This window comes from Phalacrocorax aristotelis, chromosome 6 (assembly GCF_949628215.1).
Source record: "Phalacrocorax aristotelis chromosome 6, bGulAri2.1, whole genome shotgun sequence".
Classification (NCBI taxonomy): Eukaryota; Metazoa; Chordata; class Aves; order Suliformes; family Phalacrocoracidae; genus Phalacrocorax; species Phalacrocorax aristotelis.
In genome coordinates, this window is record NC_134281.1 from 24,144,392 (window position 1) to 24,168,121 (window position 23,730).

Sequence of the window (23,730 nt, forward strand, 5' to 3'; positions counted from 1 at the left end):
AGGAAAATGGCACATGAATAAACTCTTGCCACAGTGTCAATGTTAATTCTTTCAAGGAAAGGGACACCGAGACCTTACCTCCAGGATGCCCCAAGGTCTCCAAACCAACATCCAGCCGAGAGGCTGGATAACCGTTGCTACGACCCTCACCTAGAAGCAAGCACAGAAGAGTAACGTTTCCATTGCATGTTGGGATCCACATCTGCCCTCGTGAACTGCAGGCACTGGAAGGGGGTCAGGTAACGAGGTGGTAGCCAGACATAGGTGGGGAGTGGCAAAGCTGCAGAGGGGCCCGGGGACGTCTTGGCTGGCTCCTTGCAGCTCTTCAGACACTCTTTGCAGGCCATGTGCAACACCCGTTGAGGAGCAGCCAGACCAACATACGGCCCTTTGGGGCTTTCTTCTTGGGAGAGCTCTCTCACACACACACACACACAAACACACAGAGAGGTGACCCTCGCTAAAGCTCTGGAGGGAAAAAAAATCATCACCCACGCTTCTTGGGGAGAAGAGCCCGCTGGCCTGTGAAAGGCTGCACCAGCGCTGCCTGCTTACCTGCTTCCAGTGCTTGCCACGGAGCAGCCTGGGTAACCCTGGCATGCAGGGCCACCAGGAGGAGGATGAGGAGGAGGTGGTGGGTGGTGGCCATGGTCCTGCCACTGCCGCAGCCGCTGCTGTCGCTGCTGCCACCGCTGCTGTCGCTGCTGCCGCTGCTGTCGCTGCAGATGTGTCCGGGGGTTGAGCGGTCAGTATTTATAGCCAGCACAGCACTGTGGGGCTCTGTGATGTCACAGCCTCGCTGTGACCTCACGGCCTGGCCGAGCCTGTGTGGGGATGGCCCTCGGGGCGCTCGTGGAGAGCCGCTGGAGCACAGCCAGGGGAGCTGCCCTCTCTGGGAGGGGAGCACCTCCCGTCGGGCAGCTCTGTCCAAGGCCTGGGACACAGGCCCAGCCGGGGCTGAGCCCATGGCTCTGCTCTGTTTTCCGGGCACTGTCACAGGGGCAGCAAGGAGTTCACAGTCCCCCAGAACAACCAGAAACCACAGCCAAGGGCTTTCTGACCTCCTTGGGGGCTGTTAGCAACAGCTCGTGAGGCTGAAGAGTGAGCTATTTCAGTCTCAAGACAAGTGCAAGATCCCCTTCCATCGGCAGCTTCCAGGCTGGAGCCCAGTTTGGTGCCTTGGGGGACCCCAGGGCTAACGAGTCACTTTTGTTTTCCACCAAAGATGAAGCCTTGACTTTTCCATTCCTTCTTCATGTGAAATTTAAGGGAGTACGCTCTGTCAGGCTCCTGAAAGAGCAAAGTCAATCCCTGAAACAGAAGAGTACTCTCTCCAATTATTTGACATGCAAAGGGAAGCCAGGAGAGCACAGGGTGTGTATATACCACCTGACCAACCTAGTGGCCTTCTATGATGGAGTGACTACATCAGCGGACAAGGGAAGAGCTACAGATGTCATCTAGCTGGACTTCCAAAAGGCCTTTGACACGGTCCCCCATATCATCCTTCTCTCTAGATTGGAGAGCTATGGATCTGATGGATGGACTGCTTGGTGGATAAGGAATTGGCTGGATGGTCTCATCCAGAGGGTCATGGTCAATGGCTCAGTGTCCAGATGGAGATCAGGGACGAGTGGTGTCCCTCAGGGTTCTGTACTGGGACGAGTACTGTTTAACATCTTCATCAATGCAATGGCATAGACAGCAGGATCGAGTGCCCCCTCAGCAAGTTTGCAGACGACAGCAAGCTGAGTGGTGCGGCTGACACGCCTGAGGGATGGGGTGCCATCCAGAGGGAGCTGGGCAAGCTCAAGAAGTGGGCCCATGGGAACATCACGCGGTTCAACAAGGCCAAGTGCAGGGTCCTGCGCCTGCAGGGTCGGGGCAAGCCCCGGTATCAACAGAGCCTGGGGGATGAAGGGATTGAGAGCAGCCCTGTGGAAAAGGACTTGGGGGTACTGGTGGATGGAAAGCTGCACAGGAGCCGGCAATGAGCACTCGCAGCCCAGAAAGCCAATGTTATCCTGGGCTGCATCAAAAGAAGGGTGGGCAGCAGGTGGAGGGAGGTGATTCTGCCCCTCCGCTCTGCTCTGGTGAGACCCCACCTGCAGTACTGTGTCCAGCTCTGGAGCCCTGAGCACAGGAAAGACATGGACCTGTTGGAGCGGGTCCAGAGGAGGGCCACGAAAGTGACCCTCAGAGGTCTGGAACACCTCTCCTATGAGGAAAGGCCGAGGGAGTTGGGTTGTTCAGCCCAACTGAAGACAAGGCTGCGGGGAGACCTCCTTGCGGCCTCTTGGTACTTGCAGGGGGCTTGTAAGATGGGGAGAGAGTTTTTAGGAGGGCCTATTGCAACAGGGCAAGGGGTAGTGGTTTTAAACTAAAAGAGGGTAGATTCAGAGCGGATATAAGGGAGACATTTTTTACGCTGAGGGTGGTGAAACACCGGCACAGGTTGCCCCGGGAAGTGGTAGCTGTCCCATCCCTGGAAACATTGACGGTCAGGCTGGACGGGGCTCTGAGCAGCCTGATGTAGTTGCAGATGGCCCTGCTCATTGCAGGGGGGGTTGGGCTAGATGGCCTTTAAAGGTCCCTCGCAACCCAAACCATTCTGTGATGCTACAATTCAGGGTGCTGGGAGCATCGACTGCAAAGACCGAGTCAATCTGAATGCGAAATATGTGTTAGGATAAGCCAAATGTCTTTTGCCTCTGAAAGCGTGTGGCAGAGGAAGAAGTATTGCTTGGAGCTGTTTTGGGTGGAGTGGAGCAGAACTTGCATTAACTTTAGTGCCTGAGAGTGCCTGGTCCCTCCACCTCCACAAATTAAACCAAAATGAAAGACTTGCCTGCTTATGCCCAACTCGTCATGTTCTCCTAGCAGGCTGACTAGCTGAGTGTTGGGACTACCTTCTCCACGGGCTTTGGTCAAGCCCTGGCCTGCTGGGGAGTTTTTTTTTTATCCTCTGTTCTTTGGCCCTCCAGAAGGAAAATGGAAATAACCTGAGAAAGAGTGTGACAGCTCCCAGTGAGGGCTGGAGCGTCCCGCCCCAAGCAAGTAACCCTGGAAAGTCATCGTGCGGTCCTGAACAGACTCTGGCATCCTTTTAACTACAGGTTGGTTTTGTGTTACATGCTAAGGCAATGTGCAGGATAGAAGGGGAAGTTTTATTTTTACTTATGAATTTTCCATACAGAGATAGCACTCATTTACTTTGGATAAGATGTTAGTTTTAGGAAGTATTTTGCTTTATAAGTGTTCACAATATATCTTGGTTTAAACACTCAGTAGTCTGTCTCTGTGACAAACATACCTCAGTCTTTCCTTTATTTTGACTCCAGAATGAGAAATAAAGCGCAGAAATTAGCTCAGAAATTTAGCACAGAAATTCCTCCTCCTACTTCTTTTACTTGGCTACAATCATCTCTTCAGACGAGAGTGCTGGTCTGAGGGAAATGCTTGAATCTGCCTCTTTTCCTAGACAAAATATTGTAGGAAGAAAAAGCTGAGCTTTTCCTGTATCTCTTATATCAAAACCTATTTATCCTAGGCCTTGGTTGTCTGTGTGTGTTCTGTGCATCACTGATTCTGTTGATATTTCTCCGCTATTATTCTATATATTTTGATGAGTAAAGAATTGACACACATCTAGTTACCTTAAAAAGCATTCTGAGAAAGAACCTGATCTTAATTCTCTGATGGCCAATGACTTTATGGTGCAATATTTGCTTTGCTCCTGTGCTTTAGGGCCATCGGTCAATCAGTAAAAGCCCACCTAGAATGAATAAATTATGATTTAATGCTGTTCCAACTTTTCCCTCTCCTGCAGTGCTACTGTCGTCGTTTAGCCCCAGTCAACAACTAAGCACCACACAGCCACTTGCTCACTCCCATCACCCCTGTGGGATAGGGGAGAGAATCAGAAGGGCCAAAGTAAGAAAACTCATGAGTTGAGATAAGAACAGTTTAATAATTAAAACAACAACAACAATAATGAGAGAGAGGGGTGAAACCTCAGGAGGGGGGAAAAAAAAAGCAAACAACAAGTGATGCAACCACTCACCACCCACCGACCAACACCGCTGGTCACCAAGCCACGATTGCTGCTTCCCCAACCCCTCCCCTGTTAACATACTGTACACGATGTCATATGATATGGAATATCCCTTCTGTCAGTTTGGATCAGCTGTCTTGGCTGTGTCCCCTCCCTTCTGGGCTTTTTGTGCACCTGGCAGAGCATGAGAGGCTGGAAAAGTCCTTGACTAGTACAAGCACTATCTGGCAACAACGAAAACATCGGTATTCTCATACTAAGTCCAAAACACAGCATTATACCAGCTACAGTGAAGAAAATTAACTCCATCCCAGCTAAAACCATGACAGCTACACAGAGCAGAAAGGAGGCAATGGGCAATGAGAGACAGCAGCTCCCATATGATCACAAAGCATGGCACAGTCTCACTAAAGAAATAAGGAGTAGAGGTTAAAATCAGGAATGTCTTTTTTCAGTGAAACTGTGTAAGAGGTTCAGTGGCACTCCCTGCTGTACTCTACATATCTATTTTCCACAGATGATGGTGCAGTCAATTTATTTTGGACTTATGTCATATGGTGGGGTAGCAGGTCACTAAAAATTTCATAAGACATGTTGTCAACCAAATAAACTAGCAAGATGTGTTTCCCATGTTTGCCAAATAAAAAGTTGCTCCCCACAGAGGGGACTGGAGATCTGATGTCCTACAGGATCAGTCCTGAGACATTTGTTTCCAGTCTGATGAATATTCCCTTCTGAGCAAATGCAGAATTTTAGAAAGCAAACTAAGATCCCTCCTTCAGGATTCATACTCTTCAGTGAGTACCTGTAAAGGGTCATTCTTTCAGCCAAGACAAGAGATATTAAAATATGAAAGTATCAAAAAGAACCCCAAAACAACAAACCCCTACCATTCTGAAGGAGACACTTGAGACACTAGTTGCGTATTTGAAGCTCAAAGCTTAGGCAGAAGATAGGACCCAAAGGTAGGGCATGGGAATTTCATGAAACAGGTATTTCTTTGCTTGTGAACCTGAAACACAAAAATAATACGTAGTTTTTCTTAGTCACTACATGTACCAGTGAGGAAATTCACCATGACAGCAATTTTGCATCTAAGAAAGTAGAAGAAAGATGCAATATTACAGATGTCTTTTTCTGTGCAGCTGTGACTTAGAAATGTGAGAAAGTTTTTCACTACAAAACTTCATGGCAGCTGTTCTCACTGCCCGAGAGGACAGTCTCCACTGGAAATATCACACCACGCACACAGCAGCAAACACCGTCCTGCTAAAACCCTGCAGTGAACCAGGGACAGGCCACCATGGCAGGTTGGAATGTGCTAAACACTGCCGAGCCTCACCAATTCATACTATAAAAACACAACACGGGGGAGCTGGAAGCATCCCAGGCCTGGCTAAGTAGAGCGGAGGGTGACTGAGGGTGGGGAGGGGAGTCCACACTACTCCGAGAGTGTGGGATTTCCCTGTTGTTGCCTTGGAGGAGTTCCTACCCCACTTTTGCATTTCCTAGAGCTTTACTACAACATCACAGAAGATCCTCTGAGCAGTCACAGGCAACACACTGGTGACGCAGGAGAGGGCAGGGAAGAGACCAACCCCCTTCCCAGTGTCTTCTGGACTGACCTATTGCAAACAGTGGTAGGAATAGACTGCCTTCATGGAATTTATTGCCTTCATAGGAGGCAATAAAACAACCTATTTGTATCTTTTTTTTTTTCTTACATTAAAACCACAGCCTCTATGCTCTCTCTCTCTGCCAGTTAGTGACACGTGCCAGCTGCAGCAACCTGCGAAATTGCAAACACCAGTTTCCAGTGCAGCCTCAGGCTCTGGGCTAGTACTCGAAAGGGTCTACACCAATATAGCTATTTTACAAGTAAGCTTTTAATAATAAAGGTATTTCATGTTGAACCAAAATTGAGAAGTCTAACGCCCGTATCTGACTTGCAGGAGATCTATTCAGTTCCAGTAAGTCAGGCTCAAAAAAATATGTGTGGACATTGTCCATTTAGCCTTTAAACTGGCTCAAAATGGTGCTCAATCTAAAAACAAAAAAGCCACCACCAAAAAACCCAACAAATACCCCAACAAAAACAAAAATGAGAAAAATATGACCATCACTGGCACAACCCCATCTTTAGCTTCCTGACTTGATCCGCCATAGTGGGCAATATTATGGTCACATTTCTCAGCAAAATAACCATTGGTCTATTTTCCTCCCCTGCCTCAATAAAGTCAGTACTGTCTTTTAAAAGAAGACATATGAACATTTACCAGGAGAGTAAATCCTCTATATCCTCATCTCTCTATATCCTCATATTACCTAACTGTTAATAGACTTGAAATAAAAAGCCACATCAAACTACTCCTTTGTCAGCCAGACCATGTTTTTGGAGGAATCTTTTATTTGACATACCCGGCACACCACAAAATCAAATAATACGCAGAGTATTGCCCTGAGGTCTCAAAGCACTTTGCTGACCTTGTCCTTGAGTTCTTGAAGAGATGCTCTGATGATGCCCACTTCAATGGTCAAGCAGAGATGGACAGGGACCTAAGCAGCCTGACTCCAAAGTCTCAAAAGGAACAACCCACCCTGCTGGCAAATAAGGTGGGTTAAAAAATTCCACTGCTAAGAAGGGTTTCACGTCTCAGAAATTAGTAGGTGGAAGCTATCAAAAATGAGTGGATGTTAAAATAATACTCCCATTTGACTGACATATATATTTATATATATATATGTCTTGAAAGTAAAAGTCTCAGTTTAAGCATTTCAGTGAATATTTTTTCATAGCATGTAAAGTTTTTTCCAGGGTTTTATCTAATGTGAAAAAACAAACAAACAAAACAAAACAAAAAACACACCAAACTTTTATGCTTTTACACATCCATTAAGGAGAATTTGACCATGTCACTCAAAACCTACTTTTTTCATAAGAACTGATTTATATTATATTGGACAAGTGAAAAACTATATGGTTCTACTGCAATATTAATGGCAAGTCCAAAATTCAACTCATGTTGGTGATTCCCACTTTTGCAGGCAGCATCAGCCAGATCTTCACCTGCCACGCTGACACCGAGTGTCTGCTGCATGTTCAGTGTGGTGTTTTGGCCCTTATTTAAATAGTGAAGGATTTGATGGTGTATTTTATAAAAATAACCGAATTCAAGTAAGCAAGTTAGCTCTGTAAATAGAAAGCACCATGGGAATGTTATCAATCCCTGCCTGCTCCATCCAAGTGAAGTGACCTTTGTACCATCATAAGGGTTAGGCAATGACAGCTAAGAATTAATAAATTGCACACTGGACTTCCATAAGATTAAAGAAAAACTGGTGGGTGCCCTTACATTGCAATTTATGCTACCAGTTTCACTGGTAATTGTAATAGCATTTGTATGCATGTAGTAACTGGCTTCCAGTGACTGAAAAGACAATGAATGAAGAAATACCATACTTTGAAACAGATGAATAGCTCTACTTCAGGAGAGATAGTGTATTAAATACCAAACAATGAATATATAACTTTATTTCTGAGAGCACTTTCTATTTCTATACTATCTGCACTTAGGAACTGAATGATCAATATATCTTTTTGCTGATTTCAGACTTTTTTTGACAAAAGTGCTTGGGTTATAACGTGTATCCAAATATCTCAAATACTACAACAGTTAAAGTAATAAGAAAATAACTTTTCAGTACATTATCACGTTTATTATCAAGATGAATAAACTGAGGCCAGATAATGTAAAATGCTTGCACAGTGACCATAGCAAATCACAACCAAAAGGAGGATGGAGCCAAGGTGTCCTGTCCCTGTGGCCTAAGCGGCAGAGATCCTCCTTCAACCCTGGCTGCATTATAGCCCCACTGAGCACCAAGAAAAGGGCTCTACTGAGAGGAAACAAATTTACCCTTTATCAAGATACTAATTTAAAGTTCAAAAAATTCGAAGTGAATGTTCTACACAATAACATGAAACCCAGAAAGCATTCAGTGTTGGCAGTAACACTGGCTGACTGCAATATATGTTGAAAATAACACCATACTTTCCATGCAGGGTTTCCATGCACTCCTATTGAGACTCCTGTTTTTACACCTGCGCATCCCATCTCAGTTACAGAGCACACCTCCTTCCAGCATCCTCTGCTAGTCTGCACCATGCAACACAACTCACAGGACACAAAGGTTATGGAAAAAGGAGAAGGACTAGAGATAAGAACAGCGACAGATTGCTGGAGAAACAACAGGGATCACAAATTAATTTCTAAATATACTGGTGACTAGAAAACTCTTGCTACAATCAGACTCAACATCCAAGCAGACATTTTGTCTTCAATTCCTAGCATACTACCCCCCATTTATTCCTCTTGCTTTCTTTGGGAAAGGTCTTGAATCAGAAAGATGTGGGGAAAACAACTCTCCTTAACTACTGGCCTGAAGCCTGCTGGCTTTGCTCCTACTTTCTAGCTAACTGACAGAGGTTTGCTACACATAAGAAAATTTATGTATGCCTGGGACCTGAATGCCAAATCTTCATTCCCATGCAGTAGGAATATCCCAAGTAAGCAGAGCACAAAACTGACCAGCTGTGCCCCAACCAAAGTTGTGATTGTGTCCATACATAGCTGTGAGTGAGCTGGAGATAACCAAAGAGGGAACATAATTGCTATGACAATCAGGTATTAACAACCCCAAAGGGCAACACCTGATCAGTGTGTGTGTGTGCACATGCACTCTTATCCACCTGTTCATGATTTTACTTGTCCAGTTACTTTGATTTCTTTCAGTCATTAATCTATTAACTCTAATTTCCTAGCTATTGTACAACACATGATATATTTAACAGTAGATGAGGAAGTCTTATGTGGTTCCTGTACCCCTGTCTAAAAGCAGTGAGCCAAATGCTACTGTCTTGATAAATACACAGCCTTACTGAAAGTAATGGGTTATGCCTGTCGGAGACTTTCGACACTGGACACAGAAGCCTTTAATATATTTCAGTACCTGGCAGAAAGCAGTTACTTGAAAGTTCCCCAAACAGCTGCCATGTTAGCTCTCGATGTTGTTATTCCATTCTCTAAAAAATGCATTTTAAAGACGTTAATGATAACAAAAGGAATACTGCTAACAAGGCATAAGCTGACTTTTTAAAGCTTTCAGCACAAGGTAATGAAAATGTGAAATGAGTGAACAAAACCAAAAGATTCAATTCTGAATGAAAAATTACAAGTAATAAAATAATTTACCACCACAAGGAACTTCTCTTGTGTTGAGATGCAAAAGTCTTCTAATTCGAGTAACAGATGGTGGATTGTTTCAACATCTCCAAGCATTAATCACCCAAGAGCATACTTAAATCCAGACCAACGTGTTCCAGCAGAAAGAACACCTTGGTGTAATACAGTGATTTCGCACATGCGCTGGGTGGGATCAGAGATGCAGGAGATCCCATTAAACTGTCAGCATCTTGGAGAAGGGAACTGCTGCTGCCAAGGAGATGTTATGACAGAGTCTGGGGCAGGTTCTAGAAGTCTGGGGCTGGCGGAGAGGGGCTGTGCTGGCAGCTGTCAGGAAAGGGTTGTCTTCATGTGAACCACCACCATGGAAACCCTGAGACAGGCGCTCTCATGCCCCGTGTGTCTGGAGCTGTTCACGCCCCCCATCCTGGTCCTGTCTTGCACACACAACTTCTGTAAGCAATGCCTGGAGAAGATCCTGCTACACCAAAACTGTGACCACATCAATGGGTTTTTCCACTGCCCCCTGTGCAGGAAGGTAAGGAGGTGTGATCTTACATTCTCTGTAGAAGCTGGGCAGAAGACACATCTCACGGTTAGGAAACTTGCTTTAATATGAAGTGGCAGGTATGCCCCATCCCTTCACTGGAGAACAGTTCTCACAAGGAGTAACGTGCCACGTAATATCTGTAATGAATGGAACAGGTTATGTGCGATCACTCCCATGTTTTTAACTGTGTGGCATCTGTGTTTCTGGTCCCTTAACACTGCTGCTGCGCTGAAACTTGGCCTCATGATCTTTGCATTTCTACTGCAAGAAAAATGTGCCAGTGCTAAATGTTATCTTCTTTAAACTAGATACTTTCTAGGAATCTGACTAAACAAGATATTTGCTTACCATTGTTTCCCAGTTTGACACGTTGCAGGTTTATTACACAAGTGAATCAAGAGATTCTCTTGAAATTTGGAACATACTTATTCTAATATCCATATTTTACAGACTTCAGTATGTGCCAAGCCCACCGTGAAGGCTTTTCTCAGGGATAGATTCTGCCACCAAATGCTAATACCAAATGCTAACTTTAAAACCTTCTCATAGTCTTTATGGAGGCAAAACCTTAATTCAGTGAAAACTGCAGACATCTATATTCCCTGTCTAGCATGCAAGTAAATTTACTGACTTCAGGGAGTAAAAGGTTCAGGGCTAGAGTGTCATAATGCCTTCAGGACATGCCTCTGAATATTTTAAAAAAAAATACACTTTTTACCTGTTAACAGAAACTATGAGATCTCTCCACTTGATTTGGTAAATTCTGTATTTTAGACTAAACAATGCAATTCCCATTGGTTTAGAATAAACAGCCTATACTCAGAGGCAAAGTATGGGCAAGTGATACTCATGAGCCTTCATGTCACATGTTTGAATGAACTAGCTGTCTAGGTACTTCTGCAATATTTCACCATGGTTCAAATCATATTAATGTAAATATCAACTAAATAAAAATTATGTATTTTTTCTACATTAAACTGAATTATCAGAGAAACAAAGTGTGTCTCTTCCAGTCACAGAATCACAGGTTGGAAGGGACCTCAGGGATCATCTAGTCCAACCTTTCTAGGAAGAGCACAGTCTAGACAAGATGGCCCAGCACCCTGTCCATCTGAATCTTAAAAGTGTCCAATGTGGTGGAGTCAACCACTTCCCTGGGGAGATTATTCCAATGGTTGACTGTCCTCACTGTGAAAAATTTCCCTCTGATGTCCAATCGGAATTTCCCCAAGAGCAACTTGTGTCCATTCCCCCTTGTCCTCTCCATGTGACTCCTTGTAAAAAGGGAGTCTCCACCTTCTTTGTAGCTACCCCTTATGTACTGGTACATGGTGATGTGATCGCCTCTAAGCCTCCTTTTCTCAAGGCTGAACAAACCTAGTTCTCCCTGTCCTCGTATGGCAGGCTTCCCAGTCCTTTGATCATCCTGGTGGCCCTTTTCTGGACCCCTTCCAGCCTGTCCACATCCTTTTTGTATAGAAAGGACCAGAACTGTACACAGTACTCCAGGTGTAGCCTGACAAGTGCTGAGTAGAGTGGGATAATGACTGCTTTATTTCTGCTGGTGATGCCCTTTTTGATGCAACCCAGCATCCTGTTGGCCTTTTTGGCTGCAGCAGCACACTGTTCGCTCATGATGAGCTTTCTGTCCACCAGGATCCCCAGGTGCCTTTCCACAGAGCTGCTCTCCAGCCAGGTAGATCCCAGTCTGTGCTGCACTCCCGGATTATGTTTCCCCAGCTGCAAGACCTTCCACTTGTCCTTGTTGATCTTCATAAGGTTCTTGTTAGCCCCCTCTTTCAGACTATCCAGATCTTCCTGCAAAGCGGTTCTCCCTTCCAGACTGTCTACTTCCCCACTCAATTTGGTGTCATCTGCAAACTTCATCAGGCTACACTTGATGCCGTTATCCAGATCACTTATGAAGTTGAATAACATTGGGCCCAATATCGATCCCTGGGGGACTCCACTTGTGACAGGTTGCCAGTTTGAAAAAGAGCTATTTACCACCACCCTTTGGGTGCGGCCTGTCAGCCAGTTCCCCACCCACTGCACAGACCACTTGCCTAGGCCATAACGCATTAATTTCTCCAGGAGGAGTCTGTGGGGGACTGTATCAAAGGCCTTGGAGAAGTCCAGGTAGACAATGTCCACTGCCCACCCCATGTCAACCAGGCAAGTCACTTTGTCATAGAAGGCCACCAGGTTTGTCAAGCACGATCTGCCTTTAGTGAAGCCATGTTGGCTTTTCCCAGTCACATGCTTCATTTGGCTTGTTATGGCCCCCAGGAGGATTCGTTCCATAACTTTCCCAGGGATTGAAGTAAGGCTGATGGGCCTATGATTACTCGGATCCTGACTTGAGCCCTTCTTGTAGATAGGGGTAATATTTACCTTCCTCCAGTCCTCTGGGACATCCCCCATTCTCATGACTTCTCGAAGATTATGGGGAGTGGCCTCGCAATGAGGTCAGCTAGCTCTCTCAACACTGTTGGGTGGATGGCGTCAAACTAATTTACTATTTTTTTCATTTGTAGGTCACTTATTTGAGGAGCAGAGGAATTTTTGGCCTGCTACGAAATAGTCTAGTTGAAAGCATACTGGAGAAATTTAAATATGAGCTTGAAAAAATCTGTACTCAGGAGAAAAGACAGTTGTCCCAAATCTGTGAAGAACATGGAGAAAACATGAATTTGGTATGAATTTTTATCTATCCCTTTTCATTTTAGTAATCTGCACACTATCCTATAAGTGCTAAGTCCCTACAAAGTCCAAAATTTTTACTGGAAATCCAAGTGGATGATCAATACTTCATGAAGTCCTTACATATAACAAAGTTATTATGATAAATTATATAATATTAAGATATAGAAATTCATTCCAAAATTATATTTAAAAAGATATAATACTGAATATTGATAAGGATTTCTTACGCAGAATATTTTTATCCATCCCACTGATAGGAGATTTTCTGCAGCAATTAGCAAGCAGCTTCCTAAACTTCAAAAAACTTTTACCTTTTAAAAAGACAAGTTCAGCCTTTTAGACTGAGTAACAGCAGAACTAAAACTATTCTTCTTGAACCTGACCACATGGTGTAAGATCTTCTTTGCCTTTTCTAAGCGCTATGCTAAAATGACAAAAAAGGACCAGAGTTTCCTTCCCTTTTTCATACTGAATACTCTATTTCCCAGTAATCCACTGATGAAGTTAGCCGCAAAAGCCACAGAAGCGTGGCTAGAGGTAAGCACATGGTAGTCCCATAGAAATCAGTCCTCTGAAAAGTCTAAGTTCTCATTCCTCAAGGAGTTCAATCATTCTACTGCCATTCCTACACCAGCAGTTACTAGAGAAAGCAACACCAATAATAATCATAAATAGCTCAAAGACACAAAAGAAACTTCATTCATTCTATGGACAGGAAGACCCAGTGCCACAGATGGTGATTATTCATCACTTTTAGACACATTGTGGATTCATATTGTCCATTTGCCTTTGAAAGCTGCATCTCCTCTTTGAATTCTGCCACCGGTTCCCCATTTCACTGCACTTCACTCAAGCCCCTCATTCACATATTCCAATTTTTTTTTTTTTTTTTGATACAAAATTACCTCTGCCTTCTGGTCTGCTCGTCAGCCTTACAATGCCATTTCAGTATCTACTCCTGTTTCACCAGTGAAGCCATTGCTCGTTGCATCCCACAAAAACGTGTGCCTTCATCGTTCAGGCACAAAAAGTACTTCCTGAGCTAAGCCATAAATAAGAGTTCTCTCTCTCCTATAAAATATCTTAGTTTGCGTGTGCTAGTATATGCATGTGTGACTGTACTAACATGGGAACAAAATTATAAATATAGGGGAAAAAAATTATTATCCTTCCTGCAGATATTACTTACCTCCATCATTCATAAGTTTTCTGGCTAAGGACTGTATCTTCATGTGCAGTTTTGCAGCAGTTTCCCCTATCTCCCATCACCAGTGGGTTATCTAGCACTAGGTATCACCAAGATACAAAATACTCTGTGCTGTCAAGTCCAGTAATATGGTTTATTGAATGTGAAACCTCCCTGATATCAAACTTCTATGAACTATGAAACTTCCCACCTGATATCAAAATTCACATGACACAGAGGAAGGGAGTACACATTTTTTACTCGGCAACTAAAAGGCACATGGTTTGGCAAAACTTGTATCATGTACTGCAAATGCCAGCAGAAAACACAGCAATTGGTTTGGAAGACAAACACAGCAGCTTCACCAGCTATACTCAGTTTTGGCACTTCTAACAGTAACTAACAACAGACAAACCAACAAATTACTTGGATTATTTTACTTATACATAGATACTAACTCTCCTTGTGTATTTTTTCTCCCTCAGATGTGTCTGACTGACAATGAGCCAATATGCGCAATCTGTAAACTCTTTGGAAAACATGAGGACCACAATGTTGCAAAAGTATCAGAAGTTTACAGTGCAAGAAAAAAAGCATTTCAAAAAAAATTACACTTCGTTCATAAGAAATCTGAAGAAGCTAGGAAAGTAAGTGTGACTCATCTGAGATGATACTCACAAAATCCCATGATCCCCGGGTGACTGACAGAAGATTAGAGAGCTGCATTTTGATACTAGGCAGTTTGTAGATTTTCAAGAGAGGCTTAGGATATACAAGATAAAATGGCTTAGCAGGAAGAGAATAGGAACATATTTTAATCCTTATTTAGACAGTATTATAGCCCTGGCCAAACTGGCTCTTTGTCTTCTGTTCACAGAATCACAGAATGGTAGGGGTTGGAAGGGACCTCTGGAGATCATCTTGTCCAACCCCTCTGCCTGAGCAGGCACACCTAGAGCAGGGGGCACAGGAACGCATCCAGGCGGGTTTTGAATGTCTCCAGGGAAGGAGACTCCACGACCTCTCTGGGCAGCCTGTTCCACTGCTCTGTCAATCTCACAGTAAAGAAGTTTTTCCTCATATTGAGGTAGAACTTCCTGTGTTCCAACTTGTGCCATTGCCCATTGACCTGTCATTGGGCACTACTGAAAAGAGCCTAGTCCCATCATCCTGACACCCACCCTTTAGATATTTATAAGTATTTATTAAATCCCCCCTCAGCCTTCTCATCTTGAGGCTAAACAAATCCAAGTCTTTCAGTCTTTCCTCATAAGGGAGATGCTCCAGTCCCCTGATCATCTTGGCAGCTCTCCGCTGGACTTGCTCAAGCAGTTCCATGTCCTTCTTAAACTGGGGGACCCAAAACTGGAAGCAGTACTCCAAATGTGGCCTCACTAGGGCAGAGTAGAGGGGGAGGATAACCTCTCCCGATCTGCTGGCCACACTCCTTTTAATGCACACCAGGACACCGCTGGCCTTCTTGGCCACAAGGGCACATTGCTGGCTCATGGTCAACTGCTCGTCCACCAGCACTCCCAGGTCCTTCTCAACAGAGACACTTTCCAGTAGTTCAGCCCCCAGCCTGTACTGGTGCATGGGGTTGTTCCTCCCCAGGTGCAGGACCTTACTCTTGCTCTTGTTGAATTTCATGAGGTTCCCTCAGCCCAGCTCTCCAGCCTGTCCAGGTCTCGTTGGATGGCAGCACAGCCTTCTAGTGTATCAGCCACTCCTCCCAGCTTGGTATCATCCGCAAACTTGCTGAGGTTACACTCTATCCCATCATCCAGGTCATTGATGAGTATGTTGAACAGGACTGAACCCAGCACAGACCCCTGGGGAACACCACTAGTGACAGGCCTCCATCCAGGCTCTGCTCCATTGATCACAACCCTCTCAGTTCTGTTGCTGAGTCAGTTCTCCATCCACCTCACTGTCCACTCATCCAACCCACACTTCCTTAGCTTGCCTATAAGGCAGCTATGGGAGACCATGTCAAATGTCTTACTGAAGTCACGATCGACAACATCCATTGCTCTCCCTTCATCGACCCAGCCAGTCACACCACCATAGAAGGCTATCAGGTTGGCCAAGCATGATCCTCCCTTGGTGAATCCATGTTGACTGTTTCTGATAACCTTCTTGTCCTCTACATGACTGGAGGTGACCTCCAGGATGAATTGCTCCATCACCTTTCTGGGGATGGAGGTGAGGCTGACTGGCCTATAGTTCCCCAGGTCCTCCTTTTTGCCCTTTTTGAAGAATGGAGTGACATTTGCTGTCCTCCAGTCCTCGGGCACCTCTCCTGTCCTCCACGACCTTTCAAAGATAATGGAGAGTGGCTCAGCAAGAATATCCGCCAGCTCCCTCAGCACTCGTGGGTGCATCCCATCGGGGCCCATGCATCTGTGAGGATCCAGTCTGCATAGGTGATCTCTGACCCAATCCTTCTCAACTGATGGTAAGACTTCCTTTCCCCAGATTTGTCCTCTCTTCTCTGGGGGCTGAGATGCCTGAGGACCAGCCTTAGCAGTAACTCCACCTTCTCTGCATCCTGCATTATCAGGGCCCCTTCCTTGTTCAGCAGGGGGCCCACTGTATCCCTATAGTCTTCCTTTTGCTGCTGATGTATTTAAAGAAGCCCTTCTTGTTATCTGTGACATGCCTTGCCGGATTTAATTCCAAGTGGGCCTTGGCCTTCCTCGTCATATCTCTGCATACCCTGACAACATTCCTATATTCCTCTGAAGTGGCCGGTCCCTTTTTCTACATACTGTGAACCTCACCTAGGTATAACATGAGTTTTGAATACCAAAGCTTTTCTCACATCTTCAAAATTTGTTAATGCTCATCCACTAGATGAAAAAACACACTAAGACATATTACTGGATGTGGGCTTGCAAGATTTAACTACTGTTCTCTGTGAAGAACATGCAGTACATGCAATCTGCCATCCCAAATACTCTTAGTAATGCATGTACAGAGCACAAATATTCCTGCAGAACACCCTGCGACCAATGTCTTTGCTAGGTAAGTGGGCTTGCAAGGAGGCATTTAAGAGCTGGTGGAAAAAGCTGGCACCTCACTACTCTTTTATCTTCATCTGAAGGTATCTTGTGTTTTAATAGTTCCTAAGTCTCAAAGCAGGTGGCTCATTCTTTGAGAGTAAGACATGCAGACATCACCTGGAGACACTCATGTCCTGATCAGTACAGTTAACACTCTTACTCTGCTCCCACCTTGCTGATCTGCAGGGGATCCCATTTTCCCAGAAGTGCTTCTGTCTTTCATGTGACTTCACATTCACATGAAGAGCAAGCAGGCTACATCTCACCTGAAAAAAAAACATGCAAACCCAAACAATTTATACAGTTTCTCTCATTGAACTGACTACTGGTCCCCTCCTCTGCTCACCTTGGTGCTATCTCCACAAAGAAGGCATGAGCACAGTGCACAGTTGCCACAGTTTCCTAAAGAAAATCACGTTCCCAAGAAAAGACATTTTAAGAGATCCGTTTTGATAAGCACCCTGCAGTTCAGGTAACTTGCTAAACTAGAGACAAAATAGCAAAATGTTTCAGAATGCATTTAAAATTATTTGTATTTTCATTTGGCTTTGAGCACTAATGGCTGCCAAAACTGTAAAGAGTACAGAGCCTACATCATATTTTTTTAAAGTTAAAAGTGCATTTACCTATTCTGAACATTACTCAGTGACATGGTTATGATGCGATAAATAACTTTTCATTAATTTATTTCATGCAGGAAACTGAAAAGCTGATTAATGAGCTAACAGCTGGTGCTACAAACACCAAGGTAATGATTGACACAGTTGGAATGGGTTTGCTGAAGGGCATATGGTATCGAATGGCTGAACTGCAATCCAAGTTACACCATGACTATTCTACAAAATTGGAGAGACTGCAGGTAATCTCAAATGAGGCCGAAGCTTCTGGACAGCTTTATCAGCAAATGGCAACCCTCATGGAACAGCATGAAAATTCTGTACAATTTCTACAGGAGGACAAAAAATTCAAGGAAAAGATAGAAAAAGTGCTAGAAGAAAAAGCCTTATATCAGGACCTACCAAAGCATAAAATTTCAGTGCAACAGTATTTTGAAGAGCTCATCAGAGGAATTAACATCAAGGATTATCTCCCTACTACATGCGAGGAGGTGCTTTCAAGTACCACTGACATAACCCAGACATGTCAATCAGAATGTCCTGCCTTTGTTTTTTCAGATCGGAGTCCTGATCGCCACTTCTGCAAAGAAGTACTGCAACAATTTGAGGAGTCAAGTGACATCAAGCAAGATAACTTTGAAAACGCAGCTGCCCTTGCACTGCAGCACTAATGTGGACATTAGCATTAGTGAAAATTCAGTTTCTACAGATTTGCTGACAGGATAAACTAAATGCTATCTCCTGACATTTAGCCTTACTTTCCCAGTCATATCTGCTGTCTATATATTACATCAAACAACTGAAAGGCACTTTGAAAGGTAAACAGAATGAGATGTATTTAGTATATATGCTCTGTTGTACACTTTATTGTACCAACACAAATTGGTAACTCTTGGAAGCTGACTCTAAAAGAACAGCCTAGGACAGAGTAACACAGGCTGTCTAACCAGGGTGGATCTAGAGATGTCAGGGAAAAGGAGCCTGTGTGCAGTGAATCCTTCCTACCACCCTGACGGCTTCAAGTGCTTCAAGTTTATGAGAAATGTAATTCACAATCTAAGCACTAAATCTGACCCTTAAATCATGACCACACACAGTTAATTCCATATAAACCTATGTACTAAGGTTAGGTTAATAACTTATTTAAGGGGATTACAAAATAATTTACATTTATTTTAAAACGATAAATGCTAGGCTACAATACTTCACATATTTGGTAATCTGCCTGATACTTTTTCCGGAACAGTCAACAATATATTCATATGAGCACATCTTTGAAAGTTTTGACAGGTCCAGAGCCTACCTACCGCATTTTCTTTACATCATTTCCCCACACTCCTTTGCTAATTAATACAAAAGCACTTCTGGTTTTCAGGGTAACATCTGCTCAATCTCTGCACATTTTAACTTTGGAAAACTTAAAAAGTTATCAGCTTGTTTTTCTTTTGGCTCTTCTGGTAGTATCAGAACTACCTTTCTGGAAATCTAACAGAACCAAGACATGTCCAATAGTACTCCTGGTACTATGTGAGAAGAGATCCATAGGATTCTGGAAGATTATGATGTTCCACGTGTAGGAGGCTTTCCTTTTAAAATACTGTTTCAGACCAGGCCTGGGGTTTGTCATGATCAAAGCCCTGACACAAAGGCTTACAGGATCAGCCCTGCATGCCCCCACTCAGCACGAAGCCTCCTCATGCGAACACAGACATTGCTAATGAGGGCAACAGATGAGACTGGGTATTAGTTCCCCACAGCTCCTTTGTATCCCACATGAAAGTGGGATGACAAGCATACCAGTGGAATGCAAAAATCAATTCTAAAAAGAGCAGATATCGTGTCCCCAACTGGTTTTGCACAAAAATGACCCCAAACTTGCTGTCCTAACTACTCTCACGATGGTTTTGAGAGAACATGCACCAGCAACTCTATTCTCAACCTGTCTTGTTGCACATGCTTAATGCAAGAAGTGGGAGACACAGTCCTTGTACCAAATTCTATTTGATGCTTTTAGCCTGGTTTCCAAGGTATGTGTATGTGTCCAGCTTTCTTCCCCTCATAGCTTTTGAACCCACTGACCACTTTCAATCCAATTTAACTGAAGTAAGTGTGAAGAGAGTAGGTTCCTGCAAGCTTCATGATGGTTTTCTATTAGCAGCTGCTCTGAAAAGAGGGGGCAACGTAAGTTCAAACTTTTTTGACATTACAGGATTAACATGGGAATGGTAGAGAAATATGAGCAGCCTAATTGTGAGAAAAGCTTCAGCTGTCACTTGTACATTACTAGATAACGGAAAATCCAGAAGCAAACAGAAAAGTGGAATCTAGGTTTCACCAGTTCCATTGCTATGTGACCATGCACTTCTATATTCACCAGGCTAAGATGCTCCCTCCAGTCCCAGTGTTGCCAGGTCTTTTCACACTTTTTTCATCTTTACTATTTTGACCATCTTCTAATTTTGTATAATTTGTAAAGGCACATGTACTGACATTTTCACTGTTATGCAGAATGAACAGAACTGAGGCCAACTGTGAATTTTATCACCCTTATCTCTTGCTTCTCACTTAGAGCCTGCCACGTGCTGCCCTAAGATGCTGTCCAGGTGTTGTTTAATTGTAATGAATGTTGTGTTCAGAAGGTAACCTGAGCTTTACATGGCTAAGGTTACAGCTTGTAATCGCTTGCTGCTGCAGTCAAGCAATGCTTAGCAAGTCAAATGCTCAGAATAACTTCACTGTCATTTACGATCTTTTACATTTGGTGCAACTGAAGCTCAAGTATGGTATGAGGAAATCTGCAGCAGCCAGTGGCAACATACTGTTTGCTGCATCTACCAGTTCAGGTCAGAACTTGGGTGTTCTACATCACCCCTTTTTCAAAGAACTTTATTTGACAGATTTATCATAAGAAGTGGTTTATTCATCTGAATTATTTTCTTCTGTACTGATACCAACTGCATTTGCCCAAAGGGTTCGTTTTCAACGTTTCTACGCTGTGATCCACTCTCAAATGAGGCAAAGGATTTAGACTCTCCAATTCCTATCTGTCCTAAAGAAATAGAGAGTAAGGTGAGCAGAACTACTTGGCACTGTTTTGCAAGACCAAAGACTCTTCCTAGGATATTACATTTCAAGACACAGAGTTTCAATGTCTCTTGAGCTGCTTTTAAAATAATTAGTGCTATTGAAAATGGCCCGCTAATCCACAACTATATACGCTCCAGTAAAACAGATGGGTTGCCATTTCTTACTGAAATACAAGACTTCAGTTAGGCAAAAAGTCATACAATTCACTTTCCAAAGAAAAATTTGTCATGTCAACAAGTGTGTGGCGCTTGATCAGACATACTGGGGTTTTTTTCTCTTCTCTAAGCCAAAAACAATGTCACTTCCCAATTATGGGTATTATGAGCAACAGCCACCAATGAATCAGCGTACATCTGCAAAGTGCAGGCCCAAAAGAACACAGTCAGTCAATAAGTATTTCCTGCTTTGAAAATAAACGTGTCATCCATAGAGTGTTTCACTTTTGAAAAATGCTTCTGTATCCCTCCTCATTTATCTGACAGCTAGGCTTGACTTTCCTACTACAGCACTCTGCTCCCCAGGCAAATCCAGCCCTCCAGCAATCCTCACTATATACAGCACAGCATGTAAATTACTAAAAATATGTACTCGAATTTACATTACAACAATTTACATTACTCTTACAACCTTTCTGAATATGACTTCTGAAAAATAACATTTAATAACTACTAATTCTAGTAAATTCTGTCTGTGTGCTAACAAGAATTATTACGGTGCCTGAGAAAAATACAGTGGTAAGATGGTATTGCATTGCTGAATGTGTTACTTGGACAGTCATTTCTCTGAGTATTCACACCCCATCTTGTGACCTACAGTGGAAGTGCAGGAGCTACCAAAACACTCTTCAGTTGTACCTGGCAGACACCTGACAAAAGTTTCTCACCCTAACACGGGCTGTAGCTTCTGCATTCATCAGAAAATGAGTCAAGTAACACCTGAAAGTAAAGATGGAGAAGTAATTTAACAGCCAGCCAAATTTATTTGACAAAGTTTTACCTGCACAAGGATGAAAAGACCTTTTAGCTCTTGAGGCATCTTGATTTAGTTTGTTAGGGATGCAAGATGTCTGCCTTATCCAGAACAGGTGTCGGGTCATTTTTTAAACTGTTTGTTGCTCTCATCACCCAAAACAAGGCTCCATGTTCCCCTCTTGCACTTGTGACAAAAATAATTATTTGTGAAGACAGGACACCACACACATAAGAACTTCATCATGCAAACTGTATAAACTTTCACAAAATTGTTAAGAACTCACAAAAGTTTCATTATTTCTAAAATTTCTCAAAGAAAGACTGACAAGAGTACTCTGTGCATTCATGCATTTTTAAAGTACCTCTATCCCAACGATGTTGTGAAAATTAAGAGACCCAGAAAACATATCTGTGTTTGAAGTTTGTTTTTAAACACAGCATTTCTCTCCCTGAGCTTATATTAGTCCTGATGACTCCGCTATTGCAGACACACTAACAAGCTGAATCATAGAATCATGAAGGTTGGAAAAGACCTCTATGATCAAGTCCAACCATCAACCCAACACTACCGTATCCTCTGACGAATCTGATGTACCTTATATCCCCTGTGCATCCCCAAAACATTACAAAAATCAATCAGGAATATAACCAGAAAAAAGTATTTTGATAAGTAACAGCACACTAATGTAACACTTCCTAGTCAGATTGCTTCTGAAGCAGAACAGGATAAAATCCATATGCAGACGTAGAGAGAAAAGTGTACACAAAGTTTGCCAAAAATACACAATTCACAAGAGAGCGTTAAGAGTGAGCTAGAGCTGTATCTCACCCAACTGCAAAGGCCAGTCACTTGAAAACGGCAATCACTTACAAGGGTGGGTGGTAGAAAAGAGACTCTTCTTCCCAGCATGGAAGAGTACAAACTCATTACTTTAAGAGCTCATCAGGATCACAGGGAAGGGTGAAGGAAGAGAAGGTGCTTCAGTGGTCGCTGCCCAATTAAACATGATTACAATCTATCAAAGAATGCTATCAGCAAAGCAATTAAAACTGCAGTTGTGTTGCTCATTCAACCATCTACTTAAATAGACTACAAGAATACAATGAAAACAAAAGCTGTCAATACCAAGAAAAGCCACTCTTGCAATGCTGAGAGGCTAACAAGAGCTCTGGATAGAAACTGCATGTACACATAGCCTGTTTATCTGGAATTGTTACTCCTCACCCCCACAGTAGAGCTTGGTAAAGGCAGACATTGCCACTGAGCACACCAGTTAACATATTCTGGCTGAAGTTGGTGTTTGTGATTTACCTAGTGTTGCACTACTTAGCACCACGCAATAGTTTGGATGGCCATTGTTTGGAAAGATGCACGCACCCATGACTAGTCTCACATCTTTCTGACCATTTTCCAGTCTAAGCAGCTTATGAGAAACAACACATCAGCTGCCAGAAGGGCAATGGGCCAAAAGAGACCCAAAGCTACTAGGCCAGGTAACAGCACTAAGGAGAACCAGGGCTAGGGGCTATCCTGGAAACTCGAGCTGCTGCTGGCCCTCAGGCTACCTACCAACGGCCAAACAACAGCGGGCTGGAGGACGCGCACACACACAGCGGGCTGGCAGCGAAAGGCCACCCAGGGTATTCCCTCAGAAATGGGAGGTGAAGGGAGAGTCAAGTTCATGAACCCATGCACAACTTGCCATCTCCCACGCAGCCGCCGCCGGGGGCGCCATTTCAGAGTTACCCCCTAAAGCCGCCTGAAATAAATGGCGGAGGGGGCCGAGACCCCTTCCCTGCGATCCAGTGGAGAGAGAGAATTCCAGGTAGAGGCGGTACCCCGCGGCCTTAAACCCAATAAGCGTGAGAGGCGGTAGGTAATAGACGGCTGGCCTCTCCCACCCGTTGGCTGCAGTAGGCGGGGCTTGGTGCCCGCTACCAATGGGACGGGCGGCGCGGGATGCGTCGCGCTTTCCCGTGGTGCCGTGCGGCAAGCGGCGGCAGGAGCGGCCGCGACTCCATCCGGGTCCTGGCGCAGCTCCGGGTCACCCTGCGGCAGGTAATAGGGTGGTGGCGGCGGCTGGTGCGACCCTCGCGGGGCGCCACCTTCGCCCGCGCGGCAGCTGGAGAACTGTGGGTAGCCAGTAGGAAGCGACTGGTGGGGCCCGGGTGCAGGGGCGGCGCGGCGGGCGGGCCGGGCCGGGCCCAGCCTGGTCCTCCCCTTCCTCTCCCCGCCGCGGGCGCGGGGGCC

The 23,730-nt window shown here is 44.2% G+C and overlaps 1 long non-coding RNA gene across 4 annotated transcripts; it reads right to left on the bottom strand.

Annotated features, from left to right (window-relative positions):
- Positions 1 to 78: 78 nt before the first annotated feature.
- On the bottom strand, positions 79 to 23,624 carry LOC142058813 (uncharacterized). Of its 4 annotated transcripts, XR_012661119.1 has the most exons (4): positions 23,168 to 23,624; positions 4,945 to 9,984; positions 556 to 1,290; positions 79 to 150 (listed from the first exon to the last, which is right to left on the bottom strand). It is a non-coding gene; the product is annotated as an uncharacterized LOC142058813 (long non-coding RNA). The 4 variants fall into 4 exon arrangements; XR_012661118.1 differs by having other exon boundaries at positions 83 to 1,290; XR_012661120.1 differs by lacking the exons at positions 79 to 150; positions 556 to 1,290 and having other exon boundaries at positions 3,951 to 5,066; positions 6,539 to 9,984.
- Between the last annotated feature and the right edge of the window lie 106 nt (positions 23,625 to 23,730).